Source organism: Enhydra lutris, unplaced genomic scaffold (genome assembly GCF_002288905.1).
Source record: "Enhydra lutris kenyoni isolate GAN:26980312 unplaced genomic scaffold, ASM228890v2 scaffoldscaffold17, whole genome shotgun sequence".
Classification (NCBI taxonomy): domain Eukaryota; kingdom Metazoa; phylum Chordata; class Mammalia; order Carnivora; family Mustelidae; genus Enhydra; species Enhydra lutris.
Window position 1 is genome coordinate 34,938,961 of NW_019154101.1, and position 19,701 is coordinate 34,958,661.

The following is a 19,701-nucleotide window of genomic DNA, read 5'->3' on the forward strand; positions in this document are numbered from 1 at the left end:
TCCACATGCCACTGAATTACTCTGTCAATATTTTGCTTTTTTTTTTTTTTTTGGTCAAATGTTACACTAATGAATCCTCAAAAAGACATCTGTATAAATCATTCTATATTATCCTTGATGTGAAAGAACTGATGTAGAACAATTTCTGTTCTATTTCTACTGGTTGTTTGAAAAAAGTAAAAGGCCTTAAAAACATATTACCTTTCATTTCATTGGGCAGAAACCTTGTTTTTCTATTGTCTATTCAGCACTGAGTCATAAATAATATTCACCCAGTATATGAAGAACAGACTCTTCTCTGCTCAAATCCTTTGATTAAACAAATTTCTCTGACAAAATGTTTTTCAATAAACATTTAATAAAATGTATATGGCTTAATAAATTTAATAATAAAATTATTAGATACCCTCAGACAATAGAATCAAAGTCTTTCTCTAACATTGTATTTACTAAATGTAGAAGATTTACAGGTAGAAAACAAAGACTATTTCTTTTTATAAAGCATGTCAAACGACAGATAAATCAGAAAGCAGAAACTGAAATTTCAAATTTCACTGGCCATAGAAGAAATAATAAAGCACTTCCATTACATCTCCTGCTCTTTTTGGAAATCGTATTTTGAATGCATCTCACAGTCTGGGCTGAAAGTAGAAGTGATTTTTTAAATGCTATTTTTAACTCCCCAGAAATTACTTCACAGGAAGAATATTAAAGTGTTGTCAAGAATAAGTTAAATAAATATTTCACTTCCTTGGAATGGCATCATTTCAAAAATACAGAAAAATATGGTCTAATTCTATAAAGATAAACATGCGGATACATTGAGAAAGCAAATAATAAGAAATATTCTGAGGCTTATGAAGATTGCATACTAAGGACAAGGGAGGTATTTTTTTCTCCCTTTTCTCTAGTAATTTTTCCTACAACTTCAAAAGGCATCTTGAGGTTCGCAGATATAAAGCTTACAGATTTTTTTTTAATTTATTTTTTCATTTGAGACAGAGAGGGAAGCAGAGGGAGAGTGAGAAGCAGACTCCCCACTGAGCCGGAAGCTGGAAGTGGGGCTCCAACCTCAGGACCCGGAGTTTATGACCTGAGCCAAAGGCAGACATTTAACCATCTGAGCCACCCAGGTGCTCTAGGTACAAAGCTTATAAAACATATCTTACCCATGTAATTAAATTTTAAATATAGTAAATATTATTTTTACTTTTCACTTGCTTAGCATCAGATACATGAACTTAACTTTCCATGTCATATAAATTTCAAAAAGAGCTCTTCATTTTTTTACACCAAAATCTTTTGATATGATCATTATCAGTGGGGGAAAAAAAATCCCATTATGGAAACTAGGTTAAAAATGAATAATTTTCCCAGTTTAATCTGAGACCTGAATATCTGATAACTATATTCTCAAGATGTTAAATAAATTGGTCCAGGGGTACCTGAGTGGCTCAGTCTGTTTAGGTCTGCCTTTGGCTCAGGTCATGATACCGCATTCCTGGGATCAAGCCCCAAGTTTGGCTTCCCACTCAGCAGGGAGACTGCTTCTCTCTCTGTCCTTCACCCTGTGCCTGCTCACTCTCTCTTGCTCTCTTTCTCAAATAAATAAAATCTTTAAAAAAAAAAAAAAAAGGTCTGTCCAAACTGCATAGTTTTTAAAAATTAGGAATTAGAAACCCATAAATCACACTCCTCCAATAAGACATATTTACACAGAAGTCACTACCAACTAATTTGTTCACCAGATACAATCTTCAGTGACATATTTTGCTGAAGCCTCCTACATTAATGAAGTGGACTGGCCACATGGAGCCTTGGTGCCCATGGGCAGCACTCTGCTCCATTAGCTTTAGGCCTGAATTAAGAGTCAAGCCAAACAACATATATACTGATACCCTGGGCTTAGTATTTTCCATCTTATCACTGTGAATACTGGAAGATACCATAGGAATTAGAATACTAGCATATTAGTGGAACAACCTAAAGAAGTCAAAGAAAATAAGAAGTAATTGACTCCTTGGGAGAAGAGGTCATCTCTGAGATATAAAATCTTTGCTTCCTTTCTTCTGAACCTCATAGCAGAAACAAGGAGGTCCTTTAGTGGGTATTCCTCCTACTAGATCCACAATTCCAAACAGGTAAGAGATAAGAGAAAAAAAGAGAGATAGAGTTCCCAGAAAGAAATATTTCACGTTTCTGATTTTATTTATAATGTATAATCTATTATAAAAGCTCACTGATGCTCTGAAAATTCTAGTCCCTGTATAGTTTATTCTGCCATCTTAAATTTAATAATTCAATGCTTAAATTTATAATTTTGGCTTACTAATACTAGAATGCAAAGATTCTACCTCTGTAGAGAATAAGGTAGAGAAAAGTGAGAATCATAGGCATGAAAACATAGGTAGCAGTGTGTGGACTCTAAAAGAGAAGGAAAATCCAGGTGACCATATTCCATGAAATCTGATTTTCAGATAATCAAACATTCCAGAAAGAATATAATTAAAATGATAGCATGAAATGAAGATACAAAAAGAGACATAAAAGGGACATAGGAAGACTAGACTATAAAAATTCTGAGTGTGGGATCTTTTTTATATCTCCAGCAAACCATAAAGTGTCAAAGGCATAAATATTCAACAAATATTTATTAAATGAATGGCTTCAAATATTTGTTGAAAATTCTGGTTAATTTCAAATACATGCATTAGAAATATTTAAGTGCAAGACAAACGGATACCCACTTTAACTAGCATGAGCAAGAGCAGAATTTACTGGAAGAATAAGGGAAGCCCAAAAGAAAATTCTGATGAAACAGGATTCCAAAATGTCAAGGATAAGAATCTAAGTAACAACTACGAAAGCAAAGTAGTCTTCACAGTACCACTTTTAAAATTAATAAGCTCCATCTTCACATTGCTTGGCTCATGATTCAAATTTATGGGACAAGCAAGTCCTCTTGGCTTAGTTTGGCCAGGAATTGGAACTCTGAATAATGATCCAACTAAGATTATGAGCAATAGGGGAATGGTAGTTTCCCAGATGAAAACACTAATGTTAATAAAAGAAGCCAGAAAACCTATGGAAGGGCACTCACCATATTTTCTCTCCCAGCATTCTACTAGATGTTTAAATAGATTACTCATTTAATTCCTACAACTACCCCCTTGAGATTGAATTTGTTTCTAATTTTATATTAAGAAATCTGACCAAAAAAAAAAAAAGAATTTGTCAGATTATAAAGATCTCCAAACTTTAATATACTTGTTCTTCCCATAACATAACAAAAAAGGTGATACACATCTATTCCACATAGAGTTTTTATATATTTTTTTAATCTCATAGCTCTAGTTTTAATTTTTTGAGGAAAGTCAATACTTTTTTGATAATGGCTAAACCAGACCAATTTACATTCCCACTAACAGTGTACCATAGTTCCCTTTTCTCCATACCCTCGCCAATAATTGTTATCCTTTTTTCTTTTATAGTCATCCAAAGAGTGTGAGGTGATATATCATTGTGGTTTCAATTTAAATTCCCCTGATGATTAATGATGAGTACATTGTCATACACATGTTGGCGATTAGTAGATCTTCTTTGGAGAAATGTCTCTTCTGGTTCCTTGCCCATTTTTTTAATTAGTTTACTTGGATTTGAAGATTGTTGTTGCAGGATTTTGTTTGTTTTTGCTATTCAGTTTTTTGAGTTACTTATACATTTTGGACATAACCTCTTATCAGATATGTGGTTTTCAAATAACCTCTCCCATTCAGTAGGTTGCCTTTCATATTTTTGATCATTTCATTTGCTGTATAGAAACTTTTTAGTCTGATGCAATACCACTTATTTATTTTAGCTTTTGTTGCCTCTGCTTTTGGTGTCATGTGCAAAAATATCTTTCCCAACACCAATATCAAGAAGATTTACCCCTCAGTCCTATTCTAGGAGTTTTATTTTTTCAGGTCCTATGTCTAAATATTTATTCCATTTCAAGTTAATTTTTGTGTGTGGTATAAAATATGAGTCCAATTTCATCTTTTGGCAAATGGATACCCACTTTTCCCAATACAATTTATTGAAGAGATTATCCTTTCCCCACTTTGTATTCTTGATACCTTTGTTAAAATTAGTTAGCCATACACACATGGGTTTATTTCTGGACTCTGTGTTATGTCCTATCAGTCTATATGTCTAGTTATGCCAATTGTATACTATTTTGATAACTACAGGTTTGTAATATAATTTGAAGTCAGGAAGTATGATGCCTTCAGCTTTTTCACTTCTTGTGCAGGACTGCTTTAGTGTTTTGGAGACTTTTGTAGTTTCATGTGAATTTTAGGATTTTTTTCTGTAAAAAATTATATTGGAGTTTTGGTAGGGATGCTACTGAATCTGAAGATTGTTTTGGGTAGTGTAGTCATTTTAACAATGAATTCTTCCAGTTCATAAACATGGTATATCCCTTCATTTATTTGAGTGTTCTTAGATTTCTTTCATCAATGTCTTACCATTTTCAATATAGAAATCTTCCACCTATTTGGTTAAATTTATTCCCAAGTATTTTATTGTTTGTTTGTTTTTAATTTTTTTAATTTATTTTCAGGGTAACGGTATTCATTGTTTTTGCACCACACCCAGTGCTCCATGCAATCCGTGCCCTCTCCAATACCCACCACCTGGTTCCCCCAATCTCCCATCCCCTGCCCCTTCAAAACCCTCAGATTATTTTTCAGAGTCCATAGTCTCTCATGGTTCACCTCCCCTTCCAATTTTATTGTTTTGATACTACTGCAAATGGGATTATTCTCTTAATTTCCTTTTTCCAAATAGTTTATTGTTAGTATATGAAAATGCAATTTTTGTATGTTGGTTTTATCTCCTGCAACTTTACTGAATTTATTGATTAGCTCTAGAAAAGTTTTGGAAGAGTCTTTAGGATTTCTATATATGAGAACATTTAATCTGCAAACAGAGACAATATTCTCCTTCCTTTCTGACTTAAATGCCTTTTTTATTTTTCTTACCTAATTGCTCTGGCTATAGCTTCTAGTACTACATTGAATAAAAGTGGTAAAAGGACATATCCTTGTCTTATTCCTGATACTCAAGAAAAAGGTTTTAGATTTTGTCACTGAGCAAAATGTAACAAAGGGCTTAGTATATACAGCCTTTATTATACTGAGGTACATTCCTTCTATACCTAATTTGTTGACAGTTTTTACTGTGAATAGAAGCTGAATCTCATCAACTGCTTTTACTGCATCTATAGAAATGATCATGTGGGTTTTATCCTTTATTTTGTGAATGTGGTATATCACACTTATTGATTTGAATATATTGAACCATCCTCACATCCCAGGGATATGCATCTATTCTCACAATTTTGTTTCCTCAAGGTGTGAGAACTTCTTAGCTGGACTTCTAGGTTCTCATAAAGTTCTTCTCATCTGTGAGAGAGTTTTTCTGAAGTGGTTTGAAGGCTGGCTTCTCCCAATCGGTCATTTACCTGACATTTTGCCTGACCAGAATTTGAAAATCAGTCTTTGTGAAGTTGAAAAAGAATACCTGGCAAAGTGTATGAATTTATTAAAGAATTTTATAAAGAAAATTTTGAGTTTACAGATGTTAGAAAAGAAATATTAGCAAAAACAAAATGGTGACCTCAATATTTTCCAATGTTTTCTCTGAAAAGAAATGTTCTACATTAATAATGACTTTTTCATGCATTGCTGAGCCTACAGAAAAAGTAAATTCCCTGAAACAAACAGCTATCAGAAAATAAGTGGCAAATGAGCATGGAAGCCATAACTGTTCTGGAAATAAATGCCAATAATAGGAGCCTACAGTTCAGTTAATCAATAATCAAATATAGAGGAACAAGATAATAAGCCTTAGGGCCATGAAAAATAGAAAGCTATATATGTGGCTCTATCATAAAGGTGAAAACTATAAAGAATGCATCCTCATTGAAAGGGTGAGCTGGAAAAAATCATTCAGAAAAGAAACTCATCAGGGACTCCTTCTTTTTGGTAACATCAAAGTGGTAAGAGATAACAATAATAGTAATAATTTCGACAGAGAATTTTTAGCCAAGAACTACTCTCATGAGAGGCTAAGCTGAATTTACATGAGAAATTACCATGGGAAATCATGACAAAATTTACACAAAATTACTATAGAATCAAAATAGACTAAAAAATTTCCAAACCGATAGGACACAACTGACAAAAATATTCCATGAAAACATGAGAAATGAGAAAGCTTTTCACCTTTCCTCAACTCATATTCTACTTAACCTTAGACCTTTCAATTGGAGTAGGTCAGGTATAAAAGGAACAAGGACATTCTTATAAAATTTATAGACTCATTTTATGCCCTACCTTGGCCAACATGGGTCATTATGTGGTACTCAGCTAGCAGTTTATCAACCAAGTTGTCATTATCTTTTTGATCTAGGATCATGTCAATCCAACAAGAGAATCCAGGTGACTAAATCTGAATTAGATTTATATGCACTATCCTTTCTTTTAGCTGGGCTGCTACCAACAGGGTATACAAACTAATACAGTCTGGATTTGCTACCAGAAAAGCAAAAGAAGTATCATACTTAGGAACGGTCAGAGTACAGGGCAAAATCTTCAAATTAAGTCTAGATAATTCTGCACTATTACCTTGATCATTAGCCAAAAGGTAACCAAGAAGAGGTGAAACTTATTTAGGGATGGCTGTATTCAGTGATCAAACTGCTATATTAAGGCTTGTGGTCCATAAAGAAGTAGGGAGATAGAGTGGGAAATCCTTTTGATTTGACTCTTCAGGAGTTATCTAGGGCTAAACAGTGCCAGAAGTCTGCAGCTGATAGAGAATATGAATGTCTATGAAACACAGTATCAACCCACTGTGGGGTGGTCTTTCCAACAAATGGCATAGTAATGTCATACTACAAATGGTTAAGGTGAAACTGGAACATTAAGTTTGATGAACCATAACAGTGTGGCCAGAAAAAAAAGCTCATTGGATATAAACAGCCTAAAAATGTGTCAGCAGTGATGAGGCACCACTGATCGTCCAAACCAGGTCAAAGATACAATAGAGTTAATTTTCCAGAAGCAGGCAGAGTCAGTGTCTCATGCAATATGGCCTCCCTCACTGACACAAAGGAGCCAACTTTTGGCAGGAGTTACAAATCCAGTATGCAATGAGAAATGCATAGTCCTATACCAAATGGCCAGTCTGCATTGGTAGATATCTGGTACAATGATAAATCCAAAAGACAGTGGTGATCAGCAGCTTTATTCAAGTGTCTTAGAGAACAGGCTCTTACCAGGTGCATCAACATGAGTAACTAAGGCAGCTGGACAGCAATTAGAACTTGTTTCCACAGTTCTCAAGTCTAAGCAGGGGTATCTTCAATCTATTTGTCTGTAATCTTTGAAGTAAGTGGCAGACCAGATGGCTAAGCCATTGTCAATGGCCCAAGAAGAAGCCTGGCCCTAGGGAGCTTTGCTGAGGCAACGCAGTTCTCTGTGCTGCCTAGCTCTTAAGAGTCAGTCATCCACAGTTGTCGCTGGAGCTGGTTACTGTCACCCACTGGACACCATTTACTTTCATCCTAACGAAACCATCAATGAAACATGTCCATGTATTCATGGGAACCTCTATGAATCAAAGGTCTCATGAGTCAATAATTTTGCTTTTAACCGGGGAAGAGGCAGATAAAGATTCCCCACAAGGAAGGCTGCCACTTATTTATGTAAATCCAAACTACTGATACTGCCATGCTAGCTGTATTCCTGAAAATATCAACTCCATTTCCTCAGAAAAGCCTGTTGGACCCTTTTCACCTTATTCATCACTGAGTATAAACTGTCCCACTTCAAAAATGGAAACGTCAGGCCAGAGTCACAAGGCCTCAGTGGATTTAGTTATTCAGTTTTAAAAAGCATTTAGTAGCAGATCACTAGCTGCATTAAAAGAAAAGGAGTTATAATTGGTGGTTTTGTTAGAAGGTACTCCAGTTTTCTTTCCTCTCATATCCAGTGAAGTACTTTTCTGGATGGATTATACTGTGACTTCAACCTAGTTATTGGTCTAATGGCTATGAGGAGTGGTGGGAGTAGATCCTGAAGAAGTCTTGTGTTAATCTTGCCAGTGGACTTCAGTAAGAAAGTAGGGGAGAGAAGATCGCTATTCTTTATCAGGGAGAAGTTAGCTAGTTATAGTTATAGAGAGGAGGGTCTGTTTAGGATACAATACAATGGTATCCACCACAGGTATTAATAGAAACTTGCTTCTTGCTGTAATGTCTTCATAAGTTTCACATTATTCCCTATATTTTACTCAATTTTATTAAACTTTGCTTTAACATGCCAGGCTTCTTTTTTTTTTTTTTTAATTTTTAACCTCTGTAAATACTTTATTTACTTTTTCATAATGCATGAGACTTCATTCTTAAACATATCCTGTTAGGTGACATGATTTTTTTCAGTTTTTAGGTGTTACAAATAATGCATGGTGAATATTCTTGCACATGCATTGTTTTACATTTATAGAGGTTTATCTTCAGGGTAGGTTCCTAGAAGTTGGAGTGTTGGGTGACAATGAAATGCATAAGTAACTTGTTAAATATTGCTAATTTCTTTCATAGCAACAGAAACATTTTATACTCCTCAGAGCATTGTGTGACACTCTTGCTTCTCCAAAACTTCAACCACGTAACTTGTCAAACCTCTGTATTTTAGAGTTTTAGTTTTAATTTATATTTTGTCATAAGTTAAGTGGAGCAAATTTTCATATATTTCAAAATTACCTAGAAATTCACTAGTTGTTATATTTTCCACCTTCAGAGTGATAGTACTTGTGTTTTCTTCTAGTATTTGTTTTTCATCTTCAGTGTTGTAATTTCAATTTATTTGACATTTATCCTGCTACATACTGTGGAATAGCTCCAAAGTCGTGATTTTGAAATGGCTTTCAAGAATTCTTAGGGCGTGGGGCACCTGGGTGGCTCAGCTGGTTAAGCATCTGCCTTCAGCTCAGGTCATGATCCCAGGGGTCCTGGGATCAAGCCCCGCACCAGCCTCCCTGCTCAGTGGAAAGTCCGCTTCTTACTCTCTGTCTGCTGCTCCCCTGCCTGTGAGTTCACCCTATCAAATAAATAAATAAATAAATGATTAGCATGATTTATGAGAAAGTCCATCATTTCCCCATTGATTTGTCTTTATGGTATACTATATTTTTATACCTACCATTATCTACTTGGGGGTTTTACCCTATTAATTGGTCTGTTCATTCACATGCTAACACTTTTAATTTTTAACTCTTTTAATTATGATGTTACTTTATTAATTATAATTTATGGCTTGATTAACCCATCTTCCAATCCTTCAACATTGTTTTTTAAAGAAATTTCATTATTAATGATATTTGTTTTTCCAAACGAACTTGAGAATCAATTTATCTGTCTCCATAATCCCCTACCCCTCCCAAAAGAAAAAGCTGATTATTTTTATTAAGACTGCATTAAATTTTAATGACTTGGAGCAAATTAATATCTCTGTGATACTGAATCATCTTATCCTACTACATGGAATTTCTTTTTGTTTAAGACCATTTCTATGTCCTTTGTGAGTGTTTTATAGTTTTCTTCATCTAGGTCTTATAACTTTCCTATTAAGTATATTCATAGGGATACTGCTTTTTTATTTTAACAGGTCCTTCCATAAATCACACCTTCTTCTTCTTTTTTTTTTTTTTAAGATTTTATCCATTTATTTTACAGACAGAGATCACAAGGAGGCAGAGGGAGAGGAAGGGAAGCAGGCTCCCTGCCAAGCAAAGAGCCCGAAGCGGGTCTCGATCCCAGGACTCTGGGATCATGACCCAAGCTGAAGGCAGAGGTTTTAACCCAATGAGCCAGCCAGGCGCCCCTAAATCACACCTTCTAATTGGGTACTGTTTTTACACGTGAAGACTGTGTTAGGGTTCTCATGAGAAACAGAACCAATGATATATACCTACAGAGAGAGAGAGATTTTAGGGAACTGATTATGGAGGCTGACAAATCCAAAATATGCTGGATAGACTGGAAGCCAGAAGACCCAGGGAAGAACAGATGTTGCAGCTTGAATCAGAAGACAATCTGTACAGAATTCGCTCTTCCTCAAGGAATATTGGGCGTTTTTCTATTAAGGTATTCAACTGATTGGATGAGGTTCACCTGTATTACCCAGAGTAATATGCCTTACTCAAAATATACTGATTTAAATACTAATTTCATCAAAAAATACCTTCACCAAAACATATAAAATAATGTTTGCCCAAATATCTGGGTACTGTGGCCTAGGTAAGTTGACATATAAAATTAACCATCAAAGGACCATTGATTTTAAAATATTTGTTTTTTATTGGTACTTACTCAATTTCACCTCTCAATCTCCCTGACTCTTTCCCTTCCTCTCTCTGTCCACCACCCTCTCCTTTTCTTTGATTTTATGTGGTTTTCCAGGTAAACTATCATATCATCTCCAAAGAGTTTTACCTTTTTTCTAGCTTTCAGCCTTTAATAAGTTTTTATCTGATTACATTTTTAATATCTTCAACATAATATTAAAAACTGAAGCAATAATGAGACTCATTTCCCTTTTCTCTGAATTTAACAGAAACTGGTCCAGTATTTCCCATTATTTAAGATATGGATTATTCATATTTGAAAAGCACTGAATCAATTATTCTTCTATTGAGTGTTTTTATTAGGAAAATGTATTTAATTTTGTATAGAACTTTTCATGGTAATATGATTTTTTTCTTCCTTATATCTATTTAAGATATAAATTATTTAATAGATTTCCTAATTTTGTCCCATCTCTGGATTACTAAAATAAATCTTATTAGTCATTATTTACTAATTTTAATATGTTTTCCTTCTACTGGCTAACGCCATTTTTATTTCAAATATCTCCATCAGTATTTGCATAAATAAGAATGGTCTATAGTTATTCTTTATGTGAAATCATATTGGATTTAAGTATTAATATTTTATCTGTGCATCTGTTACAATCTATTTGGAATGGGAAACAATTCTACAGATTTAAAACAGAATAAATTTAATGCATAATTAGTTATAGGATTTGAAAGTATTAGAGAAACAAAAGAGAAGTAACATACTAAAAGTCAGTCACTCTGCAAACCAGTAAATAATCTTACTGCAATACCAGGATCTCTGTGTCACAATCCTAACAGCTTTTACTAGAGTCAAGTTGCCAAATATATAATCCATAAGCATGCATATCTAGGCCACTGCTGCTTTTGCTGGGAACCACATGCCTAAGGAAGAAATGAGAGGACATACCCAGGCTCCAGTTACTGTTGGCAGATGAATCTGCCAGTCACCACCTTGAACACAATTGTTGCTGCTACTGTCTTGCATCTGGAAACACCATGAAAAAAGGTAAGATAAAAATCATTTCTCCATTCCTGCAAAATCCTGTCAAATTTTCCACTAGTGCATCCCATTTGCAGAACCTAACTAGAGATTATTTTTCATGTCTGGAAACTGTGGTTTATGGGGCCAATGGCCCTGTATTATAGACTAGATCACAGAAGGGCAGAAACAAAGCTGAGAACACACAGAGAAATTAATGGGGAGTCTGAGTGCATAAAAGCAATTTCTACTTCCTCTGTCCACTGGGGCAGTTTAAATAACACCGGTATCCCCGATGTTTAAAGCATCATACAGGCCAAGTGACCGTCTGGGGGGTAGCTCTTTGATAATACACTGTTTCTTGGATAAAAAGCTGGGCTGTTTAAAAACCTTTCCTGTGGTCAGTTTTGAGAAAGAATATTTTTCCAGGAAACTACCCATTTCAAACCTGTTGGTACATAATTGGGAAAGTGGTCTTATGATTATTACAATACTTTCTGTTTTGAGAGTTATTTTCTTCTTGCTACATCTTATTTTGGGTATTTATTCTTTCACTGTTTTTCTTTCTTTAGATTTATTATTGGATTGTCTATTTTGTTCATTTTTTAAGACAATATTGGATTTATTTTTTAACTGCATTTTTTTGGTTTTTAATTTATTCTTTCAAAAAAATTTACTCTTTCCTTCATTTCATTTTCTTTTAGTTTCTTATTGATAGTTTCCTTTCTTTTTTCCCTAAATTTTTGAGTTGCATATTCAGTGCCTTTTTTTCTTTTAGCTCTTTCACGAAGATACTAATATAGAGTTTCTGTAAATATTTTATTTTAGAAATCCTGTAATTTTGGCTTGTATTTTTCTTTTGAGTTAAGAATTTTTTTAAGAATTATTTTTAAAAATTGACAGAAGATATGAACAGACACTTCTCCAATGAAGACATACAAATGGCTATCAGACACATGAAAAAATGTTCATCATCACTAGCCATCAGAGAGATACAAATTAAAACCACACTGAGATACCACCTTACACCAGTTAGAATGGCCAAAATTAGCAAGACAGGAAGCAACATGTGTTGGAAAGGATGTGGAGAAAGGGAAACCCTCTTACACTGTTGGTGGGAATGCAAGTTGGTGCAGCCACTTTGGAAAACAGTATGGAGATTCCGCAAGAAATTAAAAATAGAGCTTCCCTATGACCCTGCCATTGCACTACTGGGTATTTACCCCAAAGATACAGATGTAGTGAAAAAAAGGGCCTTCTGTACCCCAATGTTTATAGCAGCAATGGCCACAGTCGCCAAACTGTGGAAAGAACCAAGATGCCCTTCAATGGACGAATGGATAAGGAAGATGTGGTCCATATACACTATGGAGTATTATGCCTCCATCAGAAATGATGAATACCCAACTTTTGTAGCAACATGGACGGGACTGGAAGAGATTATGCTGAGTGAAATAAGTCAAGCAGAGAGAGTCAATTATCATATGGTTTCACTTATTTGTGGAGCATAATAAATAGCATGGAGGACAAGGGGAGATGGAGAGGAGAAGGGAGTTGAGGGAAATTGGAAGGGGAGGTGAACCATGAGAGACTATGGACTCTGAAAAACAATCTGAGGGTTTTGAAGGGGCGGGGGGTGGGAGGTTGGGGGAACCAGGTGGTGGTTATTGGAGAGGGCACGGATTGCATGGAGCACTGGGTGTGGTGCAAAAACAAATGAATACTGTTACGCTGAAAAAAATTAAAAAATTAAAAAAAAATAATTATTTTAAAAAGTGATTCTTATTTCCAACCAGGTAGATTTTTTTTCTCATGTGTTTCTAGTTGTACTGCATTTTTATACTAGTAAATGGTATTTATATCATTTCTAATCAGTGGAATAATGATTTTTAGAGCAAACAGAAGAGTACACTTAACATCCTGTGAACCTGGATTTGGTAAGATACATAAATGGAAGTTGCTGCCTGTCTGCAAATCCTAAAGGCTTATGCGTTCATTTCTAGGGCTGCCATAATGAAGTACCATAGAGTAGGCAGTTTAAATAACAGAAATTTGTTTTCTCACAGCTTTGGAGGATAAAAGTCAGAGATCAAGGTGTCAGCATGGTTCATTTTTCTGAGGTCTCTCTCTCTGATTTGTGGACACATCTTATCCTTGTGTCTTCACATGGTCTTCCCTCATGTCATGTCCAAATCTCTTCTTAGGACACCACTCATATTACTGGGGTCAGACTAATGACTATGTTGTAACTTAATTTACTCTTTTAACAATCCATCTCAGAAAGTGAATATAGTCACTTTCTGAGGTACTAGGTGTTAGGACTTCAATAAGTGGAGGAGGGGAGACACAACTTTGACCATAACAACATGCATTCTTTCCATCAAGGTGTTCCACAACATTCACCCATCCAGGGAGCTTCCATACAGGAGAAATTGTTCAGAAAAAAACAAATGTACAAACATGAATATCCATATCAGTTCCTTATTATTAAATATAAATGAACGATAGGGTCATCAGAAAAAGATAGGGAAAAAATACCTTGTAAAAGAAACCAGAAGAATGGGAAAACTGACTACAGAAAATAAAAGAATAATTCAGCAAGCTAGTGACTATTAAAGTTAGCAGATATAATTATGTGACTTAATTAGCTAACACAATGATTTATATTTATATTGCAACAAAGAAATACAAACAGTATACTGTTGGCTAATTAATTTTGGATGAAAAATTCATAGAAATTGCCAATATATTGTTTTTAAAAGACACAGAAAGAAAATGTGAGGGAAAAAAAAAAAAGATACCTCAAGAATATGTAAAATAGAGAGACCTAATACCCACACACACACAAAAATAATAATAACTGCTTTAATGGAGGAAAGGTAACCATCAAAAATGTTCAAGGACTATGACTCTTCAGGCTGAAAGTGCCCCTGAGTATTGAGCAAAATGCATATAATTAAAAGAGACAGCCACAACACCATGAATCTTAAATAGCAAACAAAAATCAAATAAAAACAAATAAATGAAAAACAAGAGGAAAAACAAGAGGAACCAGATTATCATCAGATTTTTATTAGCAGTTATGGATGATAGAAGCAAATAGTGGAAATTCTTCATATTTTCAAGAAAATTAGCTTGAATTTAGAATTCTTTACAAAACCAAATTACCAATCAAATGTGAGGAAAAATTTAGACATTTTCAGACAAGGAAAGAATCAGAAAATGAATCTGTCAAGCACTAAGTTAATATTGGTAACTTACTTCAAAGCACATCTGCATAAGCATTGGGATATAAATATTATAAACTATAAAAAGTATACAATTTAGGGATACAGTTTTTATTTATCAGGAGTTTTACCTAAGATGTCCTTAACATTCCCTCAACTTTACTAAACTTTAGGTAGATTTCTTCCTGACTATAGGCCCTGACCTCAATTTTCTTAAAGCATTTATTTTTACTAAAAACTTGCAATTATACATTCTTTCTCTGCCCCTCTGGGATGTAAATCTTTGCCCAGACTCTTGCCAGTTTTAAAACCCAGCAATGTCGAAACCAGTCATGCATCTGAAATGCAGTCATCAAGGTTTAGTGCCCAATATCTCACTGTTTGTAGAAGGGAAGAGACTTATCTCCAATAGGTCTACAAAGCAAACACAGATGTGTTAATCACATCAACCACCTCCCCTCTAACAACTTCAGCATTTTCCATTAGATCAACGCAGGTCTTAAAAACCCTCACACCTTTTGTTTCAGTAACGTTAAGCCAAATTTCTCTCTCCTATAGCAACAGTATTGATCTCTACTGCAGTTTACCACTTAGTCTTCAATAAAATCTTCCTTGTCTGTTCACTGCTATCCAGTGCAATTTTTGACAACCCCAGAATTGGTCATATGACATTAAATGAGAAATGCCTCAACTAGAGATGATTATCTCCAGTGTTGCGGCTCTCCATATCTCAATTGATATCAGAAGATTTCCTGATCATCATACTAAACTTCAAAAATATATTTTCTGGTGTTATTTTACTTGTTTTTCATTTATATAAAGAATGTTAAAAATGGATTCACACACCCGAGAATTAAACTAGAAGTCAGTAATAGAAAGAGAGCTGGGGAATCCTTAAATAAATGAAAATTTAAAAGGACACTTTTAAATAACACATGAATTAAGGGAGAAATTTCAAGATTAAATGTTTTAAATATTTTAAACTAAAAATGAGAATACAACTTATCAAAATGTATGGGATGTAGCAAAAGCAATATTTAGATGTAAATTTATAACTGAATGCATATATTAAAAATGGATTAAGATCTAAAAATAATAATCTAAGCTTCCACCTTAGAAAATGAGAAAGAGCAAATTAAAACCAAAAAAGCAGAAGAAATAATAAAACTGAAACCAGAATTCAATTATATTGAAAATAAAAAATAGAAAAAAGCAAAGTAACCAAAACTAGTGTTTTGAAAATTTAAAATTGATAAGCCTTTAACCAGGCTAAGAAAACAGAGCGAATAAATTATTAATATCATATATGAAAGAGGGGACATCACTACAGATCTCAAAAGCATTAAAGGACAATAAAGAAGATTATGAACAACTCTATGCCCACAAAATTGGTTACCTATGAAACAGATGAAACAGATCAATTCTTTGAAATATATAATCTCCCAAAGCTTACATAAGAAGCAGACAATCTGCATAGGCTTATGTCAAAAAAAATTAATCAACAATTAATAGCCTCTGAATATACTATGCGGAAATGGGTTCACTGGCTACTTCTACCAAACATTAAAAGAAGAAATCATAACAAATCTCTACAATATCTTACAAAAGATATAAGCAGAAGGAAAACTTCCCAACTCATTCTGCAAGGCCAGTAGTAAGCTAATACCAAAATCAGACAAATACAAGTAGAGACCAGTATCCCCAATGAACACAGATACAAAGTCCTCAATAAAATATTAGCAAATAAAATTGAACAATGTATAAAAAGAATTATACACCATAACCAGGTGGATTCATCCCCACTCTTCAAGGATGGCTTAACATTCAATAATCTGTTAATGAAATTCATAATTACTAACAGGGTAAAGAAGAAATTCACACAATCCTATCAGTAGATGCAGAAAAAGCATTTTATGAAATCCAGTGCTCACACATGATAATAACACTCAATACACTAGGAATGGAGGACTATTTCCACTATTCTAATAAAGAATGACTTAAAAAAATAAAACTACATTTAACATTGAACTTAATGGTGAGAAACTTGAAGCTTTTCTACAAGATCAGGTATGAAGCTAGGATGTCACATGCATTATCACCTCCAAAAATAAAATACTTAAGTATAAATCTAACAAAATACATAAGAACTATATGAGGAAAATTACAAAACTGTGATGAAAGAAATCAAAAAATGAAATAAATTGAGAGATATTCCATGTTCATGGAGAGTAAACTCAATATTGCCAAGATGTGAGTTGTTTCCAATTTAATCTATAGATTCAATGCAATTCCAATTAAAATACAAGGAAGTTATTTTATGGATACTGACAAATTTACTCTAAACTTATTAGGAACCCAAAGACCCAGAATAGCAACATAAAATTGAAAGAGGATAAGCCAGACTACTGACACTACCTGACTTCAAAACTTACTATAAAGCCACAGTAATAAGACACTCTGGCATTGGCAAAAGAAAAGATAAATATATCTGTGAAAATTAAGAAAAGGAAACCTTATTTAGAATGGAATCTAATGCCCAACACTAGTTGTCAACTGTAGACCTAACAGGAAGAAAAGAATCTTGCAAGTCAGTACTACTTTACTGACTACTTTACTGACTCCCTGCAGGAGAGAGAAGGAAGAACTTTTCCTTCTCTCAGCCAATGAGACATAGTCAAAGCTCAGCAATGAGAAACCACTATACCTCAAACTCCCAGTTAACACCAATGGACTTTTAGTTTACAACAGACCCTCCCAACTATTCCTTTTCTTTAAAAGAGTGTCCCTCCCCTTTGTTCTCTGGACTTGTCTATTGTTTTTAAGCAACTTGCTTGTTCCAGATTGCAATGCTCTACTATTTCCAAATAAACCCTTTTGCTGGTAAAGATAACTGGCAGGTTTATTTTTAATATTAACATATCAATGAAACAGAAGAGAACCCAGATATGGACCCACACAAATAGAGTCAATCATCTCTGACAAAGGAGCAAAGGCAATACAGTGGAACAAGGATAAAGATAGTTTTTTCAATAAATGATCCATAACAAGTGGACACCCACATGCAAAAAAAAAAAAAAAAAAAAAGACACACCTTACATCCTCCATAAAATTAATTCTAAATGAATCATAGACATAAAACTCAAGACTATAAAACAGTCTAGAAGACAACACAGAAGAAAATTTAGGTAACAACACAGTATGGTGATGTGTTTTTATTTATTTTTATTTATTTATTTTTAAGGATTATTTATTTATTTGACAGACAGACATCACAAGTAGGCAGAGAGGCAGGCAGAGAGGCAGGCAGAGAGAGAGAGGAGGAAGCAGGCTCCCTGCTGAGCAGAGAGTCCGATGCGGGACTTGATCCCAGGACTCTGAGATCATGACCTGAACCGAAGGCAGAGGCTTAACCCACTGAGCCACCCAGGTGCCCCTGGTGATGTCCTTTTAGATAACATTAATGGCACAATTCATGAAGGAAATAATTTGTAACCTAGACTTCCATAAAACTAAAAATATCTGCTGTGCAAAAGACACAAGAGAATGAGAATACAAACCACAGACTGGGGGAAATATTTACAAAAGCCTATTCTAATAAACTGTTGTTCAGAACACACAAAAAACTTTTAAAACTTAAATATAAGAAAACAAAGCAACCTAATTAATAAATGAACAAAGGCCTCAGACATCTCATCACAGATATACGAGTTGCATACAAACATATGAAAAGATACTTTACATCACATGGCTTTAGAGAATTGCCAATTTAATCAATAAAATACCTCTTGAATGGCTGAAGTCCAAAACACAATGCTAAATGCTAGTGAGGATTTGGAGCAATAGGGACTCTCATTCATTACTGGCAGGAATGCCTGAGGGAATAGCCACTTTTTTTTGTTTTAAGATTTTATTTATTTATTTGACAGAGAGAGAGAGACCACAAACAGGCAAAAAGAGAAGGGGAAGCAGGCTCCCTATTGAGCAGAGAGCCCAATGCAGGGCTTGATCCCAGGACCCTGAGATCATGACCTAAGCCAAAGGCAAAGGCTTAAACCACTGAGCCACCCAGGAGCTCCAGAACAGCCACTTTAGAAGACAGTTCGGAGGTTACTTACAAAGCAAACATTCTCTCACCCTACAGTACAGCAATTGCACTCTTTGGTATTTACTGACAGTTGAAAACTTATGTACATACAAAAACATGAACAAAGACATTTATTGCAGTTTTATTCATAATTGCCAAAACTTGGAAGCAACAAAGATATCCTTGGGTAGGTGAATAAACTGTGGTATATCCAGATAGTGGAATAATATTCTGCACTAGAAAGAAATGAGCTATCAAGAGAAGAAATGGAAGAAGCTTAAATGCATATTACTAAGTGAAAGAAACCATTTTATAAAAGCTACATACTGTATTATTTCAACTATATAACCTTCAGGAAAAAGCAAAACTATGGAGACAGATCAGTAGTTGTCAGAAATAAGAATGCAGGGAAGGATAAATAGGCAGAGCACAGATTAGGGGATTAGGAATGAAATTATTATCAGAGGAGTGAAATTATTCTGTATGATACCATAATGGTGAATACATGCCATTTTACATTTATCTAAACCTATAGAAAACACAGTACCAAGAGTCAATTCTAATGTGCACTATTATCTCTAGATGATAACGGTGTGTCAATGTAGATTCAACTGTTACAAAAGTACTGCTCTGGATGTTATACTGGGACCTGGAGAGGCTGTGAATTTGTGGAGACAGGGGTATTTGGAACCTCTTTGTACTTTACCTTTTCTGAGAACCTAAAACTCCTCGCAAAAATAATGTCTATATTAAAAAAATGGGTTCTTGCTGATAAAACTAATATACTCAAGATATGTGTATTAATTGGGTAAATACATTGAAGACAGTGAGACCTGTAGTTTCTATTGTTAAGAATAGTACCCCAAACTTGATTCCTGAGCAAAACTCACTTCAAAGGTTTTTCTGGTTGCCTTGTGTCAATTTTAAGGATTAGAACATACTGCCTCTGGATTATTATCTGATCT